We start from the raw sequence: 9,285 nt of genomic DNA, 5'->3' as shown, positions 1-9,285 counted from the left end.
ACAGAAAGAGAGAGAAAAAAACAATCCAACATTTCAGTGTGCTATCCAAAGACACTGCCTTAGAGAAAATTGCCTTCTAATTAGTTCATAATCAAACTCTGAGAAATGGGGTAAAGCCTGTTTGAAAAAAGTCTCTTGTCTGCAGCAGCACAAGACTGAGGGAAAGGAATCCTTGGTCCCAAGAGCTCTGATGCCTCCAAACCACAAACCTGGCCAATATCTAGCCTGCCGCAGGGTGTTGGCTGAGCAGTATAGATACTGCCCATTGCTCCCTGCTCCACCACCGGCTCCCGTGCTTTTGTGTGCTGTTCAAAGCTACTGATTTGGGCCCCAAAATATCTGCTTCCTCCCCCTTCCCTCCACGAGGCAATTCTAACAGCTGCCGCTGAGATTTTCTCTGCAGTGCATGTGTGGAGATTCCTCCTGTGTTTGGCGTCCCCAGTACAGGAGAAACGTAATATAAAGCCATTCAGAATTTGGACCATGCTGTGTGTGAATATTTTGGCTTTCAGGTTTGAGGGACTAAGCAGTATTTTATTTTCTCTTTTTTTTTTAACCGTGGAGCTTCCTTGGGAGAGAAAAAGCATGAATCCTGCTAACTTAACATTGAATTTTATAAGGTGAACAGAATAAGCCATTTCAGGCATTTTCTTTTATAGTAGACTCTTGCTAGTAGGTAAAAAAAAAGTTCAAATTTCTGTCCATCCTATGAGTATAGGAAGTGGAATGGCAAAAATGAATGTCTCTACACCTTCCTGCTGTCTCTACCCAAGCCTAGATACAACTTCAGACACCATTCCTGTAGCTACCAAGCGGCATAGAGTTAATATCTTCAAGAAGGAAAATTAGAAGAGGAAAGTTATGGGAGAGTAAATTCTACTTTCCCACCTCTGTATTAGCGAGCTACACACTGAGTCCTCTAATTTTGCTGATATTTCAGTCTTAAAAAAAAAAAAAAAATCCAAAATCCTCTCCTACAAACTTCTTCCATTCCAGGATGATACAGGTAAGTTGGAATTCCCATTGACACAAGTTGAACTGCTTAAGATGTATCCAAACTGAATTTCTGAAACCCCCACAAATTTAGAAGTTCATTCTTTATTGTTTTTTTGGGTGCTTCTAGTTTTGCTAGTTATTAAATTACTTGCTGATTTTAAGAAAGCATACCTACTATACTGGCAGTCTTCATATTAATTTTCAGATTTTTCTAAGGCCTTGAAAGTTGGTGTGTCCATGCAAGATGCTAAAATAATTACTTTCCTGTGTCTAGAGTGCACTAAAATAGTTTTCCTCAGTCAGTCTCTGCTCCTGCAGACAGTTTGAGGACAGGAAAGCAAATTTAGGATCTTAACTTTATCAAAATTGGAACTGCTTTGTGTCTGAGGTTTACCTCAATGCAGTATAAATTCAGGAGCCATCCAAATGCCTCAGATATGAGTGCTATCTTTGTGGGAAGGCACATGTGCCCCAAAGTCTTTGTTCCCAGCTGTGACCCTTTCCTGTTTGTGTTTCCATTCCCAAGGCAGTATCTAGCCCATTGCACTGCACACATTGTCAGCATCTGTGGGTGTCTCCAGGTAGAGCTCATCTGACTTTTTCCCCTTCTGCTTTATCGCTATTTTAAAAACAAAAGTACACCTTATATTAATAATCTTCCCCTCACCCTTTTATTATGTTGCTAGCATTAGCCTTCCCTAACTGAACTCACAGACACCTGTATTTGCTTTTCTCCTTTTTGTGCTTGTCCATTTCCTCCTGCTTTTACTGCAGTAATCTCAGAGCAGATTCCTTGCAAACAGACTTGTGCTATGTTGAGCACCTTTAGGGGTGGCAGATAGTGACAAAAGAAAGCAAGGCACAGTCAGCGCCCTGCCACTTGCTTCAGCACAAGTGCTGCTAGAGGAAAATGCGTAGAATTAGGCCACAAAGTGTTGGCCAGAAGTAAGATGATTATATGATCTATACAATCATAAAGCTTTCCTCCTCTTCCTCGTTAAGTTGGTGAAATGTATCACAAAAGAGCACACAGAGTGTGATCTAGCAGCAAAGAATTTATTGATGAGGATTTGTCTGGTCCTTTACTAAATGGCATCAAAAACTTTCAGCTTTCTTTTGTTTTTCACTTACCAGTGGGGAAATTGTGTTTAATTTAAAGTATTTCTCAACAGCTTACCAAGAAAATAAACCTAGAGGCCAACGTCCAAACTTGTTTTCTGCTTGTAGGTGACTCACACTGATCTTATTCTCAGTCCGTGTTTATATGTTAATGCAATCATACCTGTGTCCTTCCCCTCATTTCCCAGCATGTCTTCTTTCACTATTCTTCTTGTAGCACTCCCCAAAGGCTTGCCTGTATCAGTCCACAGTGACTGATTTACACACTAGAAAGTCTCAAAAAGCATAAAGATGCATCATGCATAGCACTGCCTCAGTTTAAAGTGGGGACATGCACAAATTAATTCCCATGATATTTATGGGAACTTAAGCATAGAGGGGCAGAGAATTAAAAACAGTGATGCTCCCTAGCAGGCAAGGAAACTGCTGGCTAATATACTCCCTTGGATGAAATCTCACCAGGAAAGTGTTTGGAACCTAACCCTAGATTTTACATGCCAAGTCCTTCAGTCTGGTGCTGTGCTATATGTACCAGTCCAATCTGTGGCAGTGCGTGACTCAGCCAGACCTCACACAGCTGAACCGGGCTTGGAAGCCTTTGCCTATGAATTCCTGGTTTAGACTTCACTTTCCCTGCCTGTTTTCTATTAGCTCTGTGGGTTTTCAGGCTTTTATGGCAATCCTCTGACTGAAAATTACTGCTGCCCAAGACAGCCTAACTGCCAACAAGGTTGCAAACAGAGAAGATCTTTTTCAGTAATTCTTTGGGGCATGAAAGGTTGGTTATTTTCAAACTTTTCATTAAATGTACATTTCTGAAAGCTGAAACATTAATTTCCATACACTTTTTCTCTCTCTCTCTCTTCTTTTTTTCTCCCTCGTCCCCCTTTTTAAGCTGACATCAAGAATTCAGGCAGAGAGAGAGAGAGGAAGGGAGTGCAAATATATTTTTCATGTAACTCTACTGAAGGCAGGGAATTTACACTAAGGAAAATCTGGGGCCACTCTGTTTATTTTCTTATTCTGGGTTTGCTTATTTTCATGCCACTTAAAATCACATTTAATTGCAGCAGTTCTCTATTTCATTTTCAGTTGCACTCCTTTCCCAGCATTTTCCCCAGTACACTTGAAGAAGCAAAAGGCTGAATCAGTTTGGAAAAATGTGAATCTTTCTGAATGTGTGGACACTTCTCACTTCTCAAGTGTGGGAGGAATATTTTACTGCCCATCTACCCATCACTCAAATGTCTCCATCAGGTTATTGAAACAAATTAACCTTAGGAATAATTATCTGAAGAGAAGGATGCTCAAAAGGCACATCAACTACCATCTACCCCTTTTTCTTTTTTTTACTTATGTACCATAAGCCCAGGCTGGTTTCAGAAAATAAGCTGTGGAATGCCTAAGCCCTCTAAGGCACCCACTACTCATTGCTCTATTGATCTGAAGTTCCATTACTGGCCAATAAAACTATTCATACAAAACTCTCACTCTGCTCCAGTTGCATTTTAAAACAAAAGCTTACACCATGTGAAACTTTTGTAGTCTAACAGCCAAGACTCTGACACGTGGCCAGCACTGGGGAAAGGGAAAAACATAGACTGAGGATTTTGCTGAAAACCTGCTGGGGTTTCATGGCATTCTCCAGCACAACCTCTTGGACCATGTTCAGGCTTACTTTCATTTGAAAATTCAGCAAACACTCACATGCTGCAGCTTAATTCTCTGGGAAGTTCATGACAAGTAAATTTCAAAGTCACACATGGGTATTCCCATGCCTGAGTAGTCACAGGGGGAATGGTTCATTCACCAAGGGAGCAAAACAGTGCCACATGACCTAAGGAAGCAATCTTAACTCTGTTACACATCCTGAACACTGTATATGGAATATTTGGAGACAATTTCATGATTAATCCAGATAGGTTTTAAAATATTTACATTCTTTCTCATGGCCCTGATTCAGCAAGGTAGACAGGCATACGTGTAACTAAGCAAACAAATAGCTGGGCATGGTAGGAAAGCATAGTATGAGGAATAACTGAGACGTTTTACTTCTTCTATTACTCCCCTTTCAATAGACAGATGGAAAGAAATATAGTTGTAGAAAGGATGAGTAAATTGAGGACAGTGGGCTTGCATGCTGGAAAAAAGTGTTGTGACCTGCTCATGGATCAGTACTAGTCCTTAGAAATATGGAATGTCACACAAAAGTAAAAAGCATGTGTGATAATTTTGAAACAAGTCTCAGTTTAATATATTTTTAATGTCAAAATTCTTTGTTGCATGTGAGTCTTGCTTGTGGATTTTTCATGAGCAGGAAGAGATGATACATTCATTGGATGATTTATGCATTTCAAATTATTTGTTCAGCTCACTGCAGAAGGAATTGATACGCTGCAGAAATCCATATCACATCTATTTCACCTTCCTGTAGCTTTGAGGATACATGGCAAAACAGCTTTGCTTAATGCCATATTCATGTGTCCTATGGGAGAAAAACTATTTTTTTTGTTCTTTTCCTGCATCTATATATTCATTAAACATACACACATACAGAAGCACTGAAATATGAAGAGATCTCAAAAGCAAAGCAGGCTGAGTAGGAACATGTTTCTGAATTTGTTTGCAAACCTGCGACAGTGAACAACTCTCAAGAAATGATATAGTTAGGTGACACTGCAAAGTTTTGGGGAAGTTCTTTGAACATACATAAACATGATGCGTGTAGGCAAATGTTTAACTTGCTTTTTTTACTTCTACAAATTATATTATGAAATCAGAAGCCTGCGACTTCTTAGGAACGTCAAATCAATGCATTCCTTCAAAACAGATAATTGCAGGGTACTGCTCTGCTTCTCAGCTTCTATAGTTTTGATTGTTCCACTTTCAGACTGATAATGATCAGATGCTTCAGTTGTTTTAGCTGTTCATTTACATAATACAGGTAGTTTTGGAAACATCACCTGCAGCCCCAAATATAGTGTGTTAGACACTGCAGACTGAACAGAAAAGAAGCAAACACATTGACTTTATGCAACTAGAGGACAGAGACAAGTCTTGTGCTTTCATTTGCTGCCCTTTGATCACAGGGACCTACATTTTAATCCATCCTAGGCAGAATAATGGAAAATGTATTTGATCTGATACCTGTATCAGCACTACTTTAATACATCTCTCTCTAAGATTCAGGATTGAAGCATCTAGATTTAAAATGTCTTTCTAGTGCCAAAAGAGATTGAATTTGACAGATTAGGATTTATGAATACTGCTAACACATAGCAGGGGTCATCTGATATGGTCACTCATATATTGTTCCTATGAGAGAATGTATTGTAGTGGCTTGGAAATAGCAATGTGGAAGATATAGTGTGTGTCTTGTTACCACACATGTAATTAGGATCTTAATGAGAAGCTTTCTGTTAACATCATATTAGGGCTAGTGACCTAGAGTGATACAAAGTCAATGGACCCATTACATTGCATGCCATACTGTACAAAGTCCCGATGAGAGCCACAGAATATTGAAGGGCCATCCATATGATGCCCTCAGGGTTCATTCTCCCTTCAATGCATATGTATAACTCTCATTAATGTTAATAGCAGTTACATCTGAATAGTTAGGGGAGAACAGACCCTCTGTTTAATATGAAAGTGTACTTGGAGGTGATTCCACTGGAGCTTTGGGATCCAACACAATGTCAATGAAGTTACCACCAGTAATATGCGAACACCAAGTGAAATCAATAGGTTGTTGTGCACAGTTCACAGAGTGTGTCCACAATGTATTGTATTCCTTACCTCCCAAAAAAGGTTTCAAGTGTATGCCAAAATTGAGCCCACCTAAGTCAAACCTACTATCTTTTTTATTTGTCCCTTCCTAACATGAAATGGTCTCAGAAAATTATCCCTGTTTCACAGATGAGAAACTAAAGAAAGGTTAATCTCATCTAGCGTTCATAGTCTAAAGACCAGATTAATCTACTTTTCTAGACTCTTCTTATAATTCACAGGAACCATAAGGCAGCTGAAGAAGATAATAGATACTGGTTGTTTTGAGACAGAATGAGTCATCCTTTAAGAGTGCAAATTTCCTTCCTCTGACTGCACAGGAAGTGAAGACTTAGCTGATTTATGTTTTATGAGATGACTGCAACCGCCTCAGGATCATACAATATGTATATAGCTCTACAATATCTTGGACCATGGTCTTTCACTGCCAACTTAACTGCTCCAGCTACCTTTCTTTCTTGACAGTAACTCTATCCCTGGAAAAATCCTTATAGTTAAAAATGTAATCTTACAATAACCTCTGTGATATTCAGTAAGTTTTTACCGTATAGCAACATATTCTCTGTGCCACCACAGGCATAGCTACAGAGACACTGCTTGGCACAGATAGGATTATGAACATTTTCTCTATGTACACTGCAAAGAAACATTTAAAATTTTTGAACTAACGTTTATAACACTGAAAATTCTAAGCATTGGCCTAAGTCCCACTGAAATCCTTGGGAAGTCCCTCTGTGACTGACAAAGAGTAGCAAGAGAAGCCAGCACTGCTCCAAGAACTGGAGCAGAGCAGGCAGGGGCACAGTCTCATCACATCCTAGCAAGAAAAACAGACAGATTCAGATTTAACAGAAGTCCGGAGATCACTCTCAGGTCTGTACTGGTGAAAGACAAGCCAAAAAGTCAAATCAGCATAGATCAGATAGGGGCCAAAGTTAAGAAAATGATCTTGAGGTCAGATCTCATGAGAAGGAGGGACAGAAAATAAGACAGAAAAAGATGGGCATCTGTGCCCCGTGCACACTGATCCTGAGCTCGGGCAACCAAACTCCCAGCCTAGAGAGGGACAATGAGCTCAAGGCTTTGACAGCCATTGCTTCAGAGTGGAAAGTCCCAACTTAAATTTCCAGACTGTTCAAGCAGTTATATTTGACTTTGCACTTGCAATAGGATTAATCAAAGTCACTAAGCATTTTGAAAGGATATATGGATCATGGATCCTACTGTTGCTTGAGGAGGAACTCATGAAAGTATAAATGGACATATACCAGCTAAGGCATTTTTAAATGGTCATGACTGCAAGTCAATAAGTCCTATACCTCTGAGGCTTTCTGTTGCAGTTCTCTTCTGCTAATATCCAGGCTGGCAATTAACCATCATGTATTGTCTCGTTAGACCACCTAGGAGCGACGGCTAGGACAAAACCAAGGTAAATTTGAATTAGAGTACAATGACAGAATGAGATGGTACACTGTTGTCCAAACTCCTTACCTCACCAGCATATCTGACTACTATCATTTCATTTGAGTATCTTCCCATCCCTCAGGCGATGACTTATCTGTGATTATTCTATGACCATTTAATCTTTTATCAGACCACACTCTGACTCACCCTACTCTGTTCTGCACCTAAAAGCATGTTCCCAGGAAACAGGAAGAAGTCATCAGCCTCAGCACACTCAAGTTCAAAGAAACATTTAAGATTCTGTTACTGCTGTACATAGCCTTTGTGCATGACAGCAGCTATCAAGTGTTTTGCCATTCCTAGGCTGAATCCCTACTCACCACATTACACTATCCATTACACTAACATGGCTGGGGAGACTACTTAAATTGTTACTTCTTCATCACACTATAACTTCACATTTCCCAATGCAAATATACATATCTGTGAAAATGCAGACTATTTATTTGAAAGACAGCAGTGACTGTGATGGAGGATTAAAACTCTAGAAACAATAATTTCCACTAATGTTAGAAATCCGTGGTTCAGACATATTCAGGGTACAATGTAGCCACAGTCCTGATGTTTATACTAAAAATAAATGCAGGACTGAAATCTTTTTGAACAAAAGCAGGTCGAGGAGGAAAAGGACTGACTGTATGCACATGTGCATAGATATCTGCATACAGGCATACCTAAAACAGGCATTGGATAAACACCTCCTTCTCTCTTTATGTATGACTATACCTTTAGATACATACAGTGAGTGTGTGAATACACTACATTTAGTTAAAAAATAAAGACTTCTATTCATATCTGCCTTGATAAATGCATAAATGTACAGACAGTTTCTTGGCCACAACTACTGCATGCTTGACAGATATGGTCACCTCATACCAGACCTCACCTAGACCTGGGGCAAAGACAAATCCAGTTTGATTGATTGGGATATTGTGTATTCATTCATTAGTCCAGGCTTTGGCAGACAAGACCTGGCAGGTATCTTCTTGTAAGCAGACGGCTTTCCTGGTGTGGTCTTGGCTTTTCTGGCAGCTTTGCTGTGAAATTTTATACACTTCTGTGGCAGGGATTAAGGCTATCAGGACTCCAACATTTTTCATATATCAGACTGAACCCATTGTATTCCTCATCTCTTAGAAAATGAAGTCTGTGTTGCTGCTGTTGGATTTCCCTATGTAGATTGGATATGAGGTCTATTTTTCAAAGTGGTTCGGTTGCTTTTTTTTGTTTGTTTGTTTTTAATATTATAAAACTTGCTACTAATTCCAGGTGTTTTCTTTAAGACTCTCTTTCAGTTGATTTCAGCATTATTCCACTGTCTCACAGGCTGTTTTAATATTCCCTCTAGAGAGAGAGAATTAAAATAAAAAAGGGAACCAAAAGAGATAATCGGAGACCCAAAACAAAATTTTCAGAGGTAATACATGGTTCTTAAGTCAATTATGTGTCATCAGGACAGGTTTGCAGGCTTAGAGATAACTCACCTTTAAAGTTGGTATTAAGATGTGTAAATACTTTGGGTACTGAAAGAGAAAGGAGAACACTTACTGTATTGGCCATTTAATATTTTTTTCATTTGTGATTTTCCCCAGATCATAAATCCATCACTATGTAAATTTGCAAAGAAAAACGTAAAGCAGATCACACTGCACAGCGTATTATTTGTTCAAAGTGAGTTATGTTCATCAATTAAAAAGAGCCAAAAGACAAAATTAAAATAAGTTGTCTCCATTCTTATTCTCAGAAAAAATATTTTGTAGTATTTAGCTGGTAAAAAATACTTTCATATCCCTTAGAAGTCTCTTTAAATACTTTCAGAGTAGAATAAAAAAACCTTATTATAGGTAAAAACAGACCCATCTTTTTGAGGTGTTTTTTATAGGTAAAGATTCCTGATCTATGAAGTCCAGAAGTAAA

At 39.0% G+C, this 9,285-nt stretch overlaps 1 long non-coding RNA gene across 2 annotated transcripts in view; it reads right to left on the bottom strand.

Annotated features, from left to right (window-relative positions):
* Window positions 1-7,228: 7,228 nt before the first annotated feature.
* The window catches only part of LOC109368031, a 4,454-nt gene continuing 2,397 nt past the window's right edge, over window positions 7,229-9,285 (bottom strand). The window contains exons 2-3 of one of the 2 annotated variants that reach the window (XR_004160028.1): window positions 8,853-8,891; window positions 7,229-7,317 (exon numbers count right to left, since the gene is read on the bottom strand). This is a non-coding gene — a long non-coding RNA (uncharacterized LOC109368031). Of the gene's footprint in view, window positions 7,318-7,338; window positions 8,713-8,852; window positions 8,892-9,285 lie in introns of those variants that run through there. The other variant, XR_002115674.1, reaches the window with a different exon arrangement.

Source organism: Meleagris gallopavo, chromosome 5 (genome assembly GCF_000146605.3).
Source record: "Meleagris gallopavo isolate NT-WF06-2002-E0010 breed Aviagen turkey brand Nicholas breeding stock chromosome 5, Turkey_5.1, whole genome shotgun sequence".
Classification (NCBI taxonomy): domain Eukaryota; kingdom Metazoa; phylum Chordata; class Aves; order Galliformes; family Phasianidae; genus Meleagris; species Meleagris gallopavo.
This window is presented reverse-complemented; position numbering and strand designations above follow the sequence as displayed.